General features: G+C 45.1%; 1 long non-coding RNA gene and 1 pseudogene across 1 annotated transcript; one reads left to right on the top strand and one right to left on the bottom strand.

The window, feature by feature from the left end:
* Nucleotides 1-1,856: 1,856 nt before the first annotated feature.
* The window catches only part of LOC112073538 (heat shock 70 kDa protein 14-like), a 16,686-nt pseudogene continuing 9,076 nt past the window's right edge, over nt 1,857-9,466 (top strand).
* LOC112073537 (uncharacterized) lies at nt 4,993-8,796 on the bottom strand. Its single transcript, XR_002894558.2, has 3 exons — nt 8,336-8,796; nt 6,607-6,655; nt 4,993-5,089 (listed from the first exon to the last, which is right to left on the bottom strand). It is a non-coding gene; the product is annotated as an uncharacterized lncRNA (long non-coding RNA).

Raw genomic sequence — 9,466 nt, 5'->3', positions numbered from 1 at the left:
ACAGAATATTTCTGATTTTTGCAATGTTACGCAGATGGAAAAAAGCTGTCCTTGAAACAATCTTGATATGTTCGTCAAAAAGAGAGATCAGGGTCAGAGTAACGCCGAGGTCCTTCACAGTTTTTTTTGAGAACGACTGTACAACCATCAAGATTAATTGTCAGATTCAACAGAAGATCTCTTTGTTTCTTGGGACTAGAACAAGCATCTCTGTTTTGTCGAGTTAAAAGTAGAAAGTTTGCAGCCATCCACTTTCATTTGTCTTAAACAACAGGCTTCCAGCGAGTCAATTTTGGGGCTTCACCATGTTTCATTGAAATATACAGCTGTGTGTCATCTGCATGGCAGTGAAAGTTAACGTTATGTTTTCGAATGACATCCTCAAGAGGTAAAATATTATAGTGAAACAATAATGGTCCTAAAACGGAACCTTGAGGAACACCGAAATGTTCAGTTGATTCGTCAGAGGACAAACCATCCACAGAGACAAACTGATATCTTTCCGACAGATAAGATTTAAACCAGCCAGAACTTGTCCGTGTAGACCAATTTGGGCTTCCAATCTCTCCAAAAGAATGTGGTGATCGATGTATCAAAAGCAGCACTAAGGTCTAGGAGCACGAGAACAGATGCAGAGCCTCGGTCTGACGCCATAAAAGGTAATTTACCACCTTCACAAGTGCAGCCTCAGTGCTATATGATGGGGTCGAAAACCAGACTGAAGCATTTAGTGTGCATTGTTTGTCTTCAAGAAGGCAGTGAGTTGCTGTGCAACAGCTTTTTCTTAAATTTTGAGAGGAATGGAAGATTCGATATAGGCCGATTAGTTTTTTATATTTTCTGGTCAAGGTTTGTCTTTTCCAAGAGAGGCTTATTATGCCACTTTTAGTGAGTTTGGTACACATCCGGTGGATAGAGAGCCATTTATTATGTTCAACATAGGAGGGCGCAAGCACAGGAAGCAGCTCTTTCAGTAGTTTAGTTGGAATAGGGTCCAGTATGCCGCTTGAAGGTTTAGAGACCATGATTATTTTCATCATGTGTCAAGAGATATAGTACTAAAACACTTGAGTGTCTCCCTAAGTGTGATGTAAACTTCTGACTTCAACTGTATAACTTAACTATAGAGGATCATTCACTACACAACAGAACCAGCTGAATGTCTAACTATAACTAACTATAGAGGATCTCTACTACACAACAGAAACCAGCTGAATGTCTAACTATAAACTAACTATAGAGGATCTCTACTACACAACAGAACCAACTGAATGTCTAACTATAACTAACTATAGAGGATCTCTACTACAACAACAGAACCAACTGAATGTCTAACTATAACTAACTATAAGGATCTCTACTACACAACAGAACCAACTGAATGTCTAACTATACTAACTATAGAGGATCTCTACTACACAACAAACCAACTGAATGTCTAACTATACTAACTATAGAGGATATCTCTACTACACAACAGAACCAACTGAATGTCTAACTATAACTAACTATAGAGGATCTCTACTACACAACAGAACCAACTGAATGTCTAACTATAGAGGATCTCTACTACACAAGATTCCTATATTTTTATTTCATGTATTTTTAATCCCAGCCCCAATCCCCCCAAAAGGCCTTTTGGTAGCGCGTCATTGTAAATAAGAATGCTTTCTTAACTGACTTGCCGAGTTAAATAAAGGTTAAATAAATAAATAACAACTCTCCGGTACCTGCTGCAAACTACTACAGCTGCAGCCAGACACAAGGACCTCTTCTGATTGGGTTCAGTAAATATCTCCGATTGGCTGAATATTGAGTCAGTTTCTGCAACGTTTTACTCTGATTGGTTTAAAGTAAAATGAACTTTAACCTTCTTGGTTCAGCCTCGCAGTGATTTTTCAACAAGCATGGCGGCTATAGGAGTACATTTCGGATACACATGTGCCTGTGTAGCTATTTTTAAGGTATTGTGCTGCCTGTTGTAACTAGTCTCTTTTTTCAGTTATGAWGCGATCTAGTTAGGAGGTCCGCAAAGATCCGGCTAAACATGCTTGACAACGTTACAACGAGTTAGTTACCGGTAGCTAGCCGATGTTAGCATGGAGTGAATGAGTTGGCTACTGGTGTTAGCCATCTAGTAAAGCTAACGATAAAATAACTTGCTTGGCTTTTGAGATGTTCTTATCGGTCAAGCCAGGGTGGAAGGATTTTGACAGTAGTATTGTGTTTTGTTCAGGATGGCCGAGCGGAGGTGGTCGCCAATGACGCCGGGGACCGAGTCACTCCCGCCGTGGTGGCTTACCGAGACACCGAACAGGTATCATACAACTAGCTAACATACCGGTTCATTTTAGTTACCTCAACTGGTTCATCTGCTAAATATTTGTATGTGACCAATACAATTWGGTGGGGATAGACAAAATACACATTCGCAGAGGCGGGTTTGTCAGAGTCATGGAAGGAAGGCGTCTTCTGTAGGGGGTTTTATGCTCGGTCTGAACATTMACATGCAKCTCTTGCGGTATGGTTTTGCAAGCACAAGGACCATGTCTTTAATATCAGCGATAAATAACAGGTTAAGTTGATACACACCKTGATAAGGTTAGTGCTCCTACACGGCCATATCACCATGTTAGTGCGTGTTTCCAGAAAACACATGGAAGACTACAGACCACCTGTGCTAATTAGTTATCGAGCATGCGCAGAACGCCTGTGTAAAATCCCTCAGTCTTTCGCCAGTGTGCAGGTTTCAGGTCTTCCTAGCCAAGACTGTCATTATAGTCACTCTGAACGCTGTACCCGCTTTAAAGGTCCAATGCAGCCGTTTTGAGCTCAATATCAAATCATTTCTGGGTAACAATTAAGTACCTTACTGTGATTTGTTTTCAGTTAAAATGGTTAATGCAAAGCTTGACGTTAACCGTTTTACCTTTGTTCTATCCCCCCTCTGTCATCTCACACTGTAACCCTCCCTCTGTCTTATCCCCCCTCTCATCTCACACTGTAAACCTCCCTCTGTCTTATCCCCCCTCTCATCTCACACTGTAAACCTCCCTCTGTCTTATCCCCCCTCTGTCATCTCACACTGTAAACCTCCCTCTGTCTTTCATCTAGGTTACATCCTAGACCACGGTTGATGAATGTCACATAGGAGTTAATCTAGAACACGGTTGATGATGTCAGTGAGGATTACTAGGCTTGTCACCCGCGTTGCAATATAACCGGATGTGGTGCCTGTTAATTTAATCATCGAATCACAGCCATGCTTCAGACGTACGCAAACGCGGTGATTGATCTTACCAATAAGTTCATTGCCCCAAAAAGCAATCTTATGCACAAATGTACCTAACCATAACATAATTCCTTCCTTAAAATCAATACACAAGTATATTCTTTTTGAAAACCTGGCATATTAGTTAAGAAATTCATGTTAGCAGGCAATATTAACTAGGGGACGGTTCCGTATTCACTGAAAGAATAAAACGTTTTGTTTTCGAAATTATTAGTTTCCAGATTTGACCATATTTAATGACCTGAGGCTCGTATTACTGTTGTGTTTATTATAATTAAGTCTAGGATTTGATATTCGATGACAGCAGTCTGGAGCGATGGTAGCAGCAGCAGGCTCGTATAGCTTTATTCAAACAGCCCTTTCCTGCATTTGCAGCAGTCCTTGTCGCATGCTTGAAGCACAGCGCTGTTTATGATTCAAGCCTATCAACTCCAGAGATTAGGTGGCAAACTAGTCGTCATAAATACCTCAATCATCAAAAAGGTGCATCTATAACACATCGCAATATGTCAAGTATATAAATACAAAGGTAGAGAGAAATAGTCGACGCGTCATAATTCCTATAACAACAACTAAAAACTTCTGAACCTGGGAATATTAGAACAGCTTTCATATGTTTCTGAGCAAGGAACTTAAAACGTTAGCTTTTTTACATGGAACATATTGCACTTTCTTCTCCAACACTGTGTTTTTGCATATTTAAACCAAATTGAGAACATATTTTCATTATTATGAGACTTAATAGATGTATTAAAGTGTTCATTCAGTATTGTTGTAATATATCATAATTACCCACGCAATATATTTTTATCCGTTTTTTATTTTAAATATTTTGTATAATAATTTTTAACAATTTATTTTTATTCTTCTTCTTCTTCTTATTCTTATATTATTTTTATTTTATTTTTTATATTTTTTTTTATTATATATTTTATTTTTTTATTTTTATATATTTTTATTTTTTATTTAAAAATCGGCCGATTACATCGGTATGGTCTTTTTTGTTCCTCCAATAAATCGTGTGGACCTGTAGTTCATAGGGAGTAGTGTACCTCTTCCCAGAGGGGCAGTCCTGTCCGATGCCGTACGCCAGTAGAGCAGCCAGCCGGCTCGTGGATCAGCCTCAACACACGGACCCTGCCTGCCTCCGCAGCCGCCCTCAACGCCGCTTTCTGAGCATGTGCGAACTCAAGAGGGACAGTGTGACAGCCTCTGTGACATAAGCGCCAAGGCCGACTGAGCCGTCTCTGTGAAACAAACAACAGATGAGAGGGTGGCCCTGTCCCAAGTGGACTCTGGTACTAACTTACTACCCGCTGGACAGCTGACATGTTTTTCACAGGTGGAAGGAGTTTGACAATAGTTTTAACTTGCTCCCTGACAGGCCGCCATAATATTGCTTAGACCCATTCAATCATCTGGGATCTCCACTAGTGCACAGCGTCAGGGGGGGGGGATCTGGTATCTCCACTGAGTGCACAGCGTCAGGGGGGGGGGGGGATCTGGGATCTCCACTAGTGCACGACGTCGGGGGGGGGGGGGGGATTCTGGAATCTCCACTGTTGCACAACGTCAGGGGAGAGAGGATCTGGGATCTCCACTAGTGCACAGCGTCAGGGGGAGAGCGATCTGGGATCTCCACTAGTTGCACAGCGTCAGGGCCCCCCCACTGGACCATGTGATGTTTCTAACCTGTTCATCTTGTGTAGGATGAGTTTGGCGACATCTTGTGGAGCCACTTGTCTGGTCGTCTCTCCAGTCATCTCAATACATTGGCTTCTCTCCCTTGTTGACCAACTGAAACACATCAGATTCTCTATTATACAATATCACTGACAGTGGTGGGTAGCTCTGGCAACGCAGTGGTGGGTCAGTCTGGCAACGCAGTGGTGGGTAGTCTGGCAACGCAGTGGTGGCTAGTCTGCAAAGCAGTGGTGGGTAGTCTGGCAACGCAGTGGTGGGTAGTCTGGCAACGCAGTGGTGGGTAGTCTGGCAACGCAGTGGTAGGGTAGTTGGCAACGCAGTGGTGGGTAGTCTGGCAACGCAGTGGTGGGTAGTCTGGCAACGCAGTGGTGGGTAGTCTGGCAACGCAGTGGTGGGTAGTCTGGCAACGCAGTGGTGGGCAGTCTGACAACGCAGTGCTGGGCAGTCTGACAACGCAGTGCTGGGCAGTCTGACAACGGCAGTGCTGGGCAGTCTGACAACGCAGTGCTGGGCAGTCTGACAACGCAGTGCTGGGCAGTCTGACAACGCAGTGCTGGGAGTCTGACAACGCAGTGCTGGGCAGTCTGACAACGCAGTGCTGGGCAGTCTGACAACGCAGTGTTGGGTAGTCTGACCCAACGGCAGTGCATGGGCAGTCTGACAACGCGCAGTGCTGGGCAGTCTGACAACGCAGTGCTGCAGCTGACAAACGCAGTGCTGGGCAGTCTGACAACGCAGTGCTGGGCAGTCTGACAACGCAGTGCTGGGCAGTCTGCCAAACGCACCGTGTTGGGTAGTCTGGCAACGGCAGGTGTTGGGTAGTCTGGCAACGCAGTGTTGGGTAGTTGACAACGAGTGTTGGTAGTCTGACAAACGCAGTGTTGGGATGTCTGACAACGCAGTGTTGGGTAGTCTGACAACGCAGTGTGGTTAGTCTGACAACGCAGGGCTGGGTAGTCTGACAACGAGGGCTGGGTAGTCTGACAACGCACAGGGCTGGGTAGTCTGACCAACGCAGTGTTGGGTAGTACTGACAACGCAGTGTTGGGCAGTCTGACAACGCAGTGTTGGGTAGTCTGGCAACGCAGTGTTGGTAGTCTGACAACCGCATGTGTTGGGTAGTCTGGCAACGCAGTAGGTGGGTAGTCTGCAACGCAGTGGTGGGTAGTCTTGACAACGCAGGTGTGGGTAGTCTGACAACGCAGTGTTGGGTAGTCTGACAACGCGTGTTGGGTAGTCTGACACGCAGTGTTGGGAAGTCTGACAACGCAGTGGTTGGGTAGTCTGACAACGCAGTGTTGGGTAGTCTGACAACGCAGTGTTGGGGTAGTCTGACAACGAGTGTTGGGTAGTCTGACAACAGAGTGTTGGGTAGTCTGACTAACACAGTGTTAGGTAGTTGACACTAATGTGCTAATGGGGTAGTCTGGCAATGCAGTGTTGGGTAGTCTGACAAGCAGGTTGGTATGGGTAGTCTGACAACACAGTGTTAGGTAGTCTGACAACACAGTGTTTGGGTAGTCTGACGACACAGTGTTGGGTAGTCTGACACACAGTGTTGGGTAGTCTGACACTAATGTCTAATAGGGGGCAGAGGGTTGTATACTCACAGGACATTTACTCTCAGCTTTATGCGTCTGCGCCTCAGGATCCTCAAAGCTGCCGACAGGAAAGAGGGAAAAATGGGGAGAAGCAACAACCGTGAGGAGAGTTCATTCTTCTAGAACATTGGGAACATTACAGTTGAAGTCAGAAGTTTAACATACACCTTAGCCAAATCCATTTAAACTCGTTTCACAATTCCTGACATTTAATCAGAGTAAATATTCCCCTGTCTTAGGTCAGTTAGGATCACCACTTTATTTTTAAGAATGGTGAAATGTCATAATAATAAGAAGTAGTGATTTATTTCAGCTTTAATTTCATCAGATTCCCAGTGGGTCAGAAAGTTAACAGCTACCAAATACTAATTGAGTGTATTGCCTTTAAATTGTTTAACTTGGGTCAAACGTTCGGGTAGCCTTCCACAAGCTTCCCAAATAAGTTGGGTGAATTTTGGCCCATTCCTCCAGACAGAGCTGGTGTAAACTGAGTCAGGTTTGTTAGGCCTCCTTACTCGCACACACTTTTTCAGTTCTGCCCACAAATGTTCCATAGGATTGAGGTCAGGGCTTTGTGATGGCCACTCCAATACCTTGACATTGTTGTCCTTAAGCCATTTGCCACACACTTTGGAAGAATGTCCATTTGCGACCAAGCTTTAACTTCCTGACTGACGTCTTGAGATGTTGCTTCAATACATTCACATACTTTCCTTTCCTCATGAAGCCATCTTATTTTGTGAAGTGCACCAGTCCCTCCTGCAGCAAAGCACCCCACAACATGGTGCTGCCACCCCCGTGCTTCACGGTTGGGAGGGTAACTTCGGCTTACAAGCCTCCCCTTTTTCCTCCAAACATAACGATGGTCATTATGGCCAAATAGTTCTACTTTTGTTTCATCAGACCAGAGGACATTTCTCCAAAAAGTACAATATTTGTCCCATGTGCAGTTGCAAACTGTAGTCTGGCTTTTTTATGGCGGTTTTGGAGCAGTGGCTTCTTCCTTGCTGACGTTTCAGGTTGTCGATATAAGACTCGTTTTTACTGTGGAATACAGATACTTTGATACCCGTTTCCTCCAGCACTTCACAAGGTCCTTTGCTGTTCTGGGATTGATATGCACTTTTCGCACCAAAGTAGTTCATCTCTAGGAGACAGAACGCGTCTCCTTCCTGAGTGGTATGACGGCTGTGTGGTCCCATGGTGTTTATACTTGCGTACTATTGTTTGTACAGACGAACGTGGTACCTTCAGGCGTTTGGAAATTGCTCCCAAGGATGAACCCAGACTTGTGGAGGTCTACATTTTATTTTCTGAGGTCTTGGCTGATTTCTTTTGATGTTCCCATGATGTCAAGCAAAGAGGCACTGAGTTTGAAGGTAGGACTTGAAAATACATCCACAGGTACACCTCCAATTGACTCAAATGATGGCATTAGCCTATCAGAAGCTTCTAAAGCCATGACATCATTTTATGGAATTTCCAAGCTGTTTAAAGGCACAGTCAACTTAGTGAATGTAAACTTCTGACCCACTGGAATTGTGATACAGTGAATTATAAGTAAAAAATAATCTGGGAAAATGACTTGTGTCATGCACAAAGTAGATGTCCTAACCAACTTGCCAAAACTATAGTTTGTTAACAAGAATTTGTGGAGTGGTTGAAAAACGAGTTTTATAAATGACTCCAACCTGAGTGTATGTAAACTTTCTGACGTAACTGTAATACAGACACTCACCTCCTCCCCAGCACCTGTTTGACTTTAACCACAGTGTTGGCTGCGTTTCGGACACGACTCTGCTTAGTAATACAGACACTCACTCCTCTCCCAGCACCTGTTTGACTTTAACCACAGTGTTGGCTGCGTTTCGGACACGACCCTGCTTAGCTGCCAATCCCCACTATCTGCAGGGCAGAGACAGAGAGATGAGAGGGAGGCGGGGATAGGACAGAGAGCGATGAGAGGGAGGCAGATGGAGGATAGGACAGAGCAGAGAGATGAGAGGGAGGCAGATGGAGGATAGGACAGAGACAGAGGATGAGAGGGAGGCGGATAGGACAGAGAGCGATGAGAGGGAGGGATAGGACAGAGAGATGAGAGGGAGGCAGATGGGGATAGGACAGAGGGATGAACAGGGAGGTGAAGGAGGGGTTACAGTGTGGATGACAGATGGAGGATAGGACAGAGACAGAGAGATGAGAGGGAGGCAGATGGAGGATAGGACAGAGAACAGAGAGATGAGAGGGAGGCGGGAATAGGACAGAGAGGCGATGAGAAGGGAGGACAGAGACAGAGAGATGAGAGGGAGGCAGATGGAGGATAGGACAGAGGGATTGAACAGGGAGGTGAAGGAGGGTTACAGTGTGAGATGACAGATGGAGGATAGGACAGAGACAGAGAGATGAGAGGGAGGGCAGAATGGAGGATAGGACAGACGGATTGAAGCAGGGAGGTGAAGGAGGGTTCAGTGTGAGATGACAAGATGGAGGATAGGACAGAGGGAGGGTTACAGTGGAGATGACAGGGGGAGGATAAGACAGAGGGAGGGTTACAGTAGTAGAGATGACAGAGGGGGATAAGACAGAGGGAGGTTTACAGTGTGAGATGAGAGGGGGATAAGACAGAGGGAGGGTTACAGTGTGAGATGAAGAGGGGGGATAAGACAGAGGGAGGTTTACAGTGTGAGATGAAGGGGGGGATAAGACAGAGGGAGGGTTACAGTGTGAGATGACAGAGGGGGATAAGACAGAGGGAGGTTTACAGTGTGAGATGAGGAGGGGGGATAAAGACAGAGGGAGGTTTACAGTGTGAGATGAGAGGGGGGATAAGACAGAGGGAGTGTTACAGTGTGAGATGACAGAGGGGGAT

Source organism: Salvelinus sp. IW2-2015, unplaced genomic scaffold (assembly GCF_002910315.2).
Source record: "Salvelinus sp. IW2-2015 unplaced genomic scaffold, ASM291031v2 Un_scaffold2287, whole genome shotgun sequence".
NCBI lineage: Eukaryota > Metazoa > Chordata > Actinopteri > Salmoniformes > Salmonidae > Salvelinus > Salvelinus sp. IW2-2015.
Note: the sequence above shows the minus strand (reverse complement) of the source record. Positions and strands in the feature narration are given on the sequence as shown.